Genomic DNA, 10,141 nt, shown 5'->3' on the forward strand with positions numbered 1-10,141 from the left:
ATTGTTTTTTGGTTTTAAAGCTTCTTGCAATTCCCATTTTTTATCCTTCTAGAAGCCTTCTTCATAGGTGAATTTGGGCATATGATGAGTTTTTGTGCTCTAATTATCAAACTTTCTATTCTCAACTTGGGTGAATTCCTCTTCATCAATTGCTTTATTGTGTTTTTCCATTGTCTTTTATTTCCAAACACTTTCACAAGACTTGGGTGTGTTGGCAATTGACACTCATCTGATGGATTCTAGTGCATGGATAATGGATTAGGGTTGTCATTGATGGCAACTCTCCTTGGAAATCATATCTGGTAGTCATGGTTTTTGGTAATTGATAGAGGAAATAGTTTGGTAGTCTGTCTCCGGTATTTCAAGATAAGCAGAGCACTTCTGGTCCAAAATCTTTGCGGTGATTGCAGTGGTGAAATTCGTGATAGGGCCGACATATAGAAATCATTTTGATTGATCCGCATATGTTTTAGTGATTTTGTCTAAGACGACACCCGGTTACACGCTACATTGCATATTATGGTTGGTCGACTTGATGAATGTTGTATGTTGTGATTGCGGATATATATGACCGATAAAGGAGATCATTTTGGAGAATGGTATGAGCAAGTAGCGATCGAGAACCCTTTTTGGCACAGTTTCACGTGCGCATTCTTGATCTGGTAGCTGAGTGAGAAGCAAAAGAGAGCAGAATTATAGAGGTGTTACAATCAGACTTTTTGCACTTAACCAGAACTCATCCAGGCATTGTTTGTTGCTATTTTGGAGTTCAATTATTGTAGTTATCATTTTAAATGATTCGTAAGTCAGTGAGACTTCCATATTGTAATTAAACCTTTGGTTCTAGGTGTTGAAATGTGGCGACTGATCAACAAAGTACTGTACACTCAGCATGTATCCTTGTCGGGGTCCTTTTTTTGGGTTTTTTTTGTTGATGAAAACCGACATTGTACTAAAACCCTAAAAAGTCCGACTTTGTTTTTGCCCTAAAAACGCATGTTATAAGCGACTGGGATGCTTAAGGCATTGTAAGGTTGATGTACTGTTTTTGCTGGATAATAAGAAATATTGAATGGCTATGTATGGTGGATGTAACCCATTCTGGGTGAACCACGTTAAATCTCTGTGTTATTTGTGTCATGTTTTATTTCTTTATCTTTTGTATTTAAATCTGCATATAATTGTTAGTTCATATTTGCTTCGGATCTGCTTGAAACCCTAACAATTGGTATCAGAGCGAGATTTTTTGTAAATTGGCAAGACTTTCAGATTTGAGTGGGAGCAATGGAGGATTCCAAATTCAAGGTCGAAAATTTTAACGGCCAGAATTATCAATTATGGAAAATGCAGATGGAGGATTACCTGTATCAAAAGGATTTGTGGCGGCCATTGGAAGGAAATGCAAAGAAAGCGATCGCAATGTCAGATGAAGAGTGGGACATTTTAGATAGAAAGACACTGAGATCCATTCAATTGTATCTTGCACCGTCTGTAGCATTCAATATAACAGAAGCAAAAACGACTGTATATTTGATGGCGACATTGGCTAAGTTGTATGAGAAACCCTCGGCTTCGAATAAGGTGTTTCTTATGAAGCGTTTGTTTAATTTGAAAATGAGTGAGAGAGGATCTGTAGCGGAGCACTTAAATGAATTTAATACAATTACCAGTCAATTGTCTTCGGTAAAAATTACTTTTGCAGAAGAGGTTAGGGCTCTTCTGATTTTATGTTCTTTGTCAGAAAGCTGGAATAGCTTGGTTATCGTTGTAAGTAACTCTATCTCTAGTAAAAATACTTTGGTATTTGATGATAGTGTTGGTGTTATTCTAAGCGAGGAAATGCGAAGGAAAAGCAAAGGTGAGACTCCAACATCATCGGGTAGTGTTTTGAATGTAGAGAACAAAAGAAGATCAAAGGAAAGAGGAAAAGGCCCTGGGAATGAGAAGTCACGAGGGAAGTCAAAGAAAGGACGCTCTCAATCTAGAGGAAAGAAAGATTGTCGGTACTGCGGAAAGCCTGGTCATCTAAAGAAAGACTGTTGGTCTCGAAAAAACAAAGGAGATAAAAATGAAAATGACAATAAGGAAGCTAATATTGCAAGTAATACTTACAAGATGTTTTAATCTTATGTTTGGATAACGTTAATTATTCCTGGGTAATAGATTTTGGGGCTTCATTTCATGCTACACCCCATAGAAAATATTTTCTAGATTATGTTCAAGGTGATTTTGGACAGGTATATTTGGGTGATGATGAGCCCTGTCAAATTATTGGAAAAGGAAAGATAAAGATCAAGTTGCGGAATGGAAATGGTTGGTTTCTGCAAGAGGTAAGACATGTTCCTAACTTAAGAAGAAATTTAATTTCTGCAGGGCAACTAGGTAGTGAAGGTTGCATAGTTACCTTCTCAAACAGTATCTAGAAGGTCACTAAAGGATCATTAGTAGTAGTTAAAGGTGCGAAGGTAGGCACATTATATTTGTGTATTGGTAACACTTACTCTACCTTAGCTGCTACAGATAAAGTTACTGCAGGACAGCAACAATAGATGTTGCAAGAACAGATTCGATAATGTGGCACCATAGGCTTGGGCACATGAGTGAAAAAGGGATGAAAATCCTTCACTCCAAAAATCTATTCCCAGGACTAAAGAAGATTGATTTAGAGTTCTGTGAAAACTGTGTTTATGGCAAACAGAAAAGAGTCAGATTTCTCAAGGTTGGGAAACAGAAGAAGAGTGAGAAGTTAGAGCTTGTGCATTCAGATGAATGGGGACCGGCTCAAGTATCATCTCTTGGTGGCTCTTGTTATTATATTATTTTTATTGATGACTCAACCAAAAAAACATGGGTATATTTCATAAAACAAAAATCAGATGTTTTTGAAACTTTTAAGAAATGGAAAGCTTTGATTGAGAATGAGACAAGAAAAAAATTGAAGTGTCTCAGATCGGATAATGGAGGTGAGTATTGCAGCAAAGCATTTGAAGATTACTACTCCTTAAATGGGATTCGAAAGCAGAAGACAGTTCCCGGAACTCCACAGGAAAATGGTGTGTTAGAGAGAATGAATAGGACTATCATGGAACGCGCGAGGAGCATGAGATTGCATGTTGGATTGCCCTTACATTTTTGGGCAGATGATGTACATACTGATGTCTATTTGATAAATAGAAGACCTTCAACCCCTTTGGATGGTGGTATTCCAGAGGAGGCATGGACTGGTAAAAAGGTAAATTATTCTTTTCTGAAAACCTTTGATTGTGAAGCTTTTGTCCATGTTGATAAAGAAAACAGAACCAAGCTTGATGCTAAATCTCATAAATGTACCTTCATTAGATATGGGATAAATAAATATGGCTATCGGTTATGGGATATTGAAAATAAGAAAATAATTAGAAGTAGAGATGTTATATTCAATGAGAAGGTTATGTATAAAGAACAAATGTAGGAAAAGAAGTATGAACAAGACAAACAAGAATATGTGGTGTTGGATGAGATTCCTGAAAAATGAAATGCCACAAGTACCTGATGCTCAGCAACAACAGATTGTCCCACAAACTCCTGCAAGTGTTAGACGTTCTACAAGGTCAAGTAGACCCCCTGAAAGATTTTCTCATTCTTTATATTCTATTTTATTAACTGATTCTGGTGAACCCGAAGAATATGAAGAAGCAATGCAGGTGGATGCCAAACAACAGTGGGAGATAGGCATGAAAAAGGAGATGGACTCCTTGATGAAAAATAAGACTTGGGACTTAGTCCCTTTACCTGCAGAAAAAAGAGTTTTGCCTAACAAATGGGTTTATAGGCTGAAGGAGGAGGAAGGAGGTTAGAAAAGATATAAGGTCAGACTTGTGGTAAAAGGTTTTGCACAGAAAAAGGGTATAGATTATGATGAAATATTTTCTCCAGTTGTAAAAATGACTTAAATTAGAACTGTACTTAGTCTTGTGGTTGCAGATGATTTACATCTTGAACAATTAGATGTCAAAACAGCTTTTCTCCATGGAAATTTGGAGGAGGAAATTTACATGTTGCAACCACGGGGATATGAGGTCAAAAGTAAGGAGAACTTGGTGTGCAGGTTGAAGAAAAGTTTGTATGGCCTAAAGCAAGCACCCCGACAATGGTATTTAAAATTTGATAGTTTCATGGTTGAACACGATTATCATAGATGTCATTCTGATCATTGTGTATATTTTAAGAGATTGGATAATGACAGTTATATTATCTTGTTGCTTTATGTTGATGACATGCTTGTTGCTGGGTCTAACATGCAACATATAAATGATCTTAAATAGAAATTAGTCAGGTCATTTGCTATGAAGGATTTGGGTGCAGCTAAGCAAATTCTCGGTATGAGGATTACACAAGACAGAAAAAATAGAACCTTGAATTTGTCCCGAAGTGAGTATATAGAGATGGTGTTAAAAAGATTTAACATGCAGGATGCAAAGCAGTTAGTACACCTTTGGCTAGTCATTTCAAATTGACTAAGGAGATGTGCCCAAAGGCACAGGAAGAGGTTAATAAAATGTCTAACATCCCGTATTCATCAGCTGTTGGCAGTCTGTGTATGCAATGGTATGCACAAGGCCAGATATTGCACATGCAGTGGGAGTTGTGAGCAGGTTTATGAGTAATCCAGGTATGGAACATTGGAATGTTGTGAAATGGATCCTTCGGTATTTGAAAGGAACCACTACGAAGGCATTATGTTTCAAAGGATCTAATGTTGCTCTGAGTGGATTTGTTGACTCTGATCTGGCAGGCGATATTGATTCACGGAGGAGTACTACAGGGTATGTTTTTACTATAGGGGGAACTGCAGTCAGTTGGATTTCTAGGCTGCAAAAGGTTGTTGCACTTTCAACCACTGAAGCTGAGTATGTTGCTGCTATAGAAGCCAGCAAGGAGATGATTTGGTTACAATGTTTTCTAGAGGAATTGGGTCAGACACAGGAGGATCGCCCATTGTATACTGATAGCCAGAGCGTCATTCATCTTGCAAAGAACTCTGTTTTTCATTTAAGGACAAAGCGCATTCAGCTCAGGTACCACTTCATCTAGACTATTTTTTAGGAGGGTCAGTTACGGCTTGAGAAGATTCACACAAGTGAGAATCTTGTCGATATGTTCACGAAGGTAGTTCCACAAGAGAAGCTAATTTCTTCATCAGTTTCTGTTGGTCTTCTTGATTGATAATTGTGGAATTTATACCAGTCGAGTCCTAGTGTTTTATCCAACGGATGTTGCATGTACAGTGGTGTCATGTAGTATCAGTCTCCAAGTGGGAGATTGTTCGGTGTGGAGCTTGATCAGTTTCCAAGTGGGAGATTGTTGAAATGTGGTGACTGATCAGCAAAGTATTGTACACTCAGCACGTATCCTTGTCAGGGTTCAGGGTCGGGTCGGGTCGGGCTCCGAGTAGGGGTTCGAGGGCGGCAGCCCCTGAGGAAAGCGGGGGTTCGGGGGCCCAAGAAAAAAAAATTTGGGTATTTTTTTTGTTGATGAAAACCGACATTGTAATAAAACCCTAAAAAGGTTGACTTTGTTTTTGCCCTAAAAACGCATGTTATAAGCGGCTAGGATGCTTAAGGCATTGTAAGGTTGATGTACTGTTTTTGCTGGATAATAAGAAAGATTGGACGGCTGTGTATGGTGGATGCAACCCATTCTGGGTGAACCGCGTTAAATCTCTGTGTTATCTGTGTCCTGTTTTATTTCTTTATCTTTTGTATTTAAATCTGCATATAATTATTAGTTCATATTTGCTTCGGATCTGCTTGAAACCCTAACACTAGGCAGTGTATTGTGGGTTCTAATCCCACCGTGGTTTTTCCCTTCTTGGTGTTATGATTTTGTGGTTGATTATCTTGTGTTTCTGCATTTTAATCTCTTGCATTTGCTTATGGTGGTATGAGAATAAGTTTGAAACTTTATTTACTGGTAGATTCACCCCCTTCCCCACCTCTCAGTGTTCCTTGATTCCAACAATTGGTATCAGAGCCTAGTTCCTCTGAGGAAGCCTAATTGCTTGAGGAAGGTCCAGGAGATTGAATCAATGGATTCCAGTTTGCAAAGATAGCTTTGTGTGGCACTTGAGGATCTTGATGCAGCAAGAAATGAAATAAGTTCTTTAAAGAGAAACTTGAATGCAGTTGAAGACTTCATTAATGATTTGAAAGACCAAGTCAACACTTCAAGAGACAAGAGGAAAGAGGTTATGGACAAGCTAAAGGAGAAAGAAGAACAAAAAATAGAAAATGAGAACAAAGTTGATGAATGTGATAAGTTTGCTAGAGAGAATGTTGTATTGAAGAATGAGATGCAATCCATTGTGATGAAGCTAACTAAGGAGATTGAAAATCGAAAGAAGAATGAAGAAATTTTCACTCAATCATTGAAAGACAGATCAGATGAATGCTTCAAGCTTACCTATGAGAATGATCAGTTGAAGCTTGAGTTGACACAATCAAGAAATAATGGTCAAGAACTTGAAAGACAGATTGTTGCCCTAAGAGATGAACTTGCTACTGCAAATGAATACAAAGACAAATTCAATGCTAGCTCAGCAAGGCCCGATGAGATGTTGGAAAGACAGAGACGTGGAAAAGACATGCGAGGACTCGGATTTGAGAAAGGAGAATCCTCTTAATCTGGACAAAGCAATGCAAAGCCTAGTCATAAGAAGAGCAAGAATCCTCCGATAAGACAGCCTAATGCCTATAAATTCAATGGTAGATGTTTTACTTGCAATAATTTTGGTCATATGGCAAATCAATGCAGAAGTAGGAAGAATAATGGGAGGAACAATATGAACAATGGTCCTACTTTTACTGGTCAATATTTCATATGCAATAATTTTGGTCACAAGTCAAACATGTGCGGAGCAGTAATGAACAATTTTTAAAACAAGAGATGTTATGTTTGTGGGATGCTTGAACATATCTCTAGCCAATTCAGGATGAGACCACATCAGATGAATTTCAGACCTATGCAAAGAAATATTGTTTGTCGTGCATGCAACAAAACTGGTCACATTGCAAATTTTGCAAAAGTGAGAATTATGATCTGGTAAACAAAGGCAAAGCAAAAGTAGAAGAGATCAAGAACAAGCATGAGAAGATGTGGGTCAAAAAAGATGAATCAAAGACAGACAGTGGATCTGCACCTAAATCCGGTGCAGGATCTTCATCTAGTAACTAAGGCATTTGGCCTTAGGAGTTGGCATCTTCATGTACAATCTTGCAGAACCCCATGAAGAGATCTATGATTGAACAAGGTTGATTGCAGATGTTTGGAGATGATTATTGGAATTCATCATGCCGATCTTGGAATCCGATGGAATGGATTATGTTGAATGGGACATCTGGTTGAACTTTACAGTTGCATTTAATTCAACTTAAATTTAGGGTTTGCAAAGTTAAAAGGAGCGAAATATGAATCATTTCTCACATTGCAAGCGAAGAGTTGAAGCTACAGAGCGAGGTGAACCAGTTTTCAAGGCGATCAGAAGGCTTAAGGTGATCCGACAAGGAGTTCTTGTGCATCCGACAGAAGAAAAAGGTATTTACCGAAGCGTGTTTATCCTTTGAACCCTGAATTTCTTGAGATGGTGTCTTCTTATATTGATACACCTTTGGTAGTAGAAGTTTATGAGCGAGCAAGGCCTCAATTCAAAAGACATCCATTTAAGTTTGTTGAGGATGATCCCAATGGTGCTTTTTCGTCTGTGTCATACAAAGTTTTGCATGTTGATGATGTTAGGGCATACATTCACTGCAAAATTGAGGAAACCGGAAATAAGGACATCTTAACCATGTATACTGACCACATAATGGATGAAGTTGGAAATCCCAAACCGAAATATGCACAATTACAGAAGAAGGGTTTCACGCAGTTTGTTCACTTTCTCGACGAGGATGAGTGGGTAAGGTATATTTTGAGTCTTGTCCACAATGAATTCAAATGGTTAGACCGACCCTACAAGATAACCAAGCAGGCAATCCATGTACTTACATGCTTGAATCAAACTGGTTGAAACCCTAATTTAAGGAAGGTGACAAATCCAACCGTCACAAAGCTAATCGGTGCTCAATTTGACAGCAAGTCAATGACGATTGATGATATCTTAGAGCATGATGTCAGATTTGCATCAATGATCATTGGGTACAAATTTTATCAGTCTAGTAGATTGAATTTGGTCTCTGGTATTGCGATATATGCATCTTATCAGATGGTGAAAGAGGATATGTAGTATGATTTGTGCACAGTCCTTCTTGAAGAACTCCTGAGCAATTTGAAGAAAATCAAAACTGACAAGAAGAATGTTTTCAAATTCGATTCACTGATTATTTGTCTAGCACTGTACTTCATGAATGAGATTTCCGTGACATGCAGAGTCCAATGGGCATATGACTTACTGGTAGCCACTCATATCAAACAAGGTTTGCAGAGATTGGGAAATAGAGAGAATCAGACAGCTACCCTGTGGAGTTTCTTCAAAACCTTCCAAGGCAGAATGAAGAATAGAGTAAGGATTCCTAAGGAAGTGGTGGACAAATATGTTGATACTATCTGTTTTATGGTTGACAAGGACTAGTGCCATATGGAGGTTGTAGAACCAAGAACAATATGGATAATGTCGATGGGTTATGAGGTTGATGCTCAAACTCTTGAAAGCTACGCTAAACATCTTCTGAGCAAACCGGTTGACCCTCAAGAACCAAAATTTGGCACTTGCAAAGAAAAAGATATGGAATTGCATAAGAAGATCACTCAACCTGAAAGGAAAAGCAAAGTAACAAAAATGGTTGAGGTTGTGGCAGAATAGATGGGCTTTACCAGAGAAGCTATCAAGAAAGCTAAGGAGAAGAAGGCTCAGATGGAAGCAAAGATTGAATCAAAGAAGCCAAAGACTGAACCGGTTCCTTCCAAAGCAAAGTCTAAGGAGACTAAGTCTTCTCCCACTCTGGTGGTCATCAACAACTCAAAGCTCATCTGAAAAAGGAATGCTAAAGCAGGAGAAACCAAAAAGAACCTATGTCGCTATATCTCCTGTTGCATCTGAGATAGAGTCAGATGAGGAAGAAGAGAAAGCAAAGAAGAAAGGAGAATTTGTCAGAGTAATTAGGAAACACCAGTCCGGTGGTGAGAAAAGTAAGAAGACAAAATCTGAACCCTCTATAACCAGCAGGCCTAAAAGAGGAAGAAGGCTAAGGATGAAGTTTGATAAGGATCTTGAATCCAGCAAGGTGGAAGGTAAATATATCTTTATTCCCCCATTAACTGAAAAGAATTGACTGATGAAATAGTTAATGATGGTAATCTCAAGAACATTAGTGCATACTATGATGATCTTGATGAGAATGAGCAGAGGGAAGTTGAGGAAGTTGTGTTGCATTTGGATAACTTCAGCGAGTCATAAATTGAGTTAGAACGTAGTATTCTGAAAGATTTATATAACATTCTTGATGCTAGAAGGCTAACTGCAAGTCGATTAGATAAGGAAATGAAAGAGCGTGAATTGATAAATATCAGTGCTTGCATTTCTCAAGAGGAAGTTGATAGACTCGTGGAGCTAGCCAACAAAAAAAAATTCAGAAATAAAAACAAAGTAAACAAGCTTATGGTTGGCAGGGTTGAGGAAGTAAGAAAAGAAACTGAAGAGATTTGGAAAAGGTTCTTAAAGAACAATTGATTGCCAATCAATGATGATGAACCTCAGAAGGAAGATACTTCTCATTTGGTAGACCAGGCCAATACAACCCTTGATGCAACAGACAGTCAAAATCCTCTAGTTGATCACCTGGAGATGGTGGAAATGAAAGGTGAAGAGGCCCAAGAGACTCCTAAAGATGATACTGCACCAAGTAGTGACATTGGTGCACAGGCTAAAGAAAATGATGCAATAAAAGGAGATGCATAGAAGGACAAGGCATCGGATAAGGAGGAAGAGGTTGATAAGGGAAAGCAAAAACCTGACGATGTCCCGGTAATCACGGCAATTGACACTCCAAAGGACAAAGGGAAAAGAATTCTCCCGCAGATCTCCATCAAATTTGATAGACCACTTGACATTGGGCATATGTCTCCAGCTGAAAGGTTGATGGTTGTTGCAGCAGTCCAGGGTCAA

Source organism: Cryptomeria japonica, chromosome 3, assembly GCF_030272615.1.
Source record: "Cryptomeria japonica chromosome 3, Sugi_1.0, whole genome shotgun sequence".
NCBI classification, from domain to species: domain Eukaryota; kingdom Viridiplantae; phylum Streptophyta; class Pinopsida; order Cupressales; family Cupressaceae; genus Cryptomeria; species Cryptomeria japonica.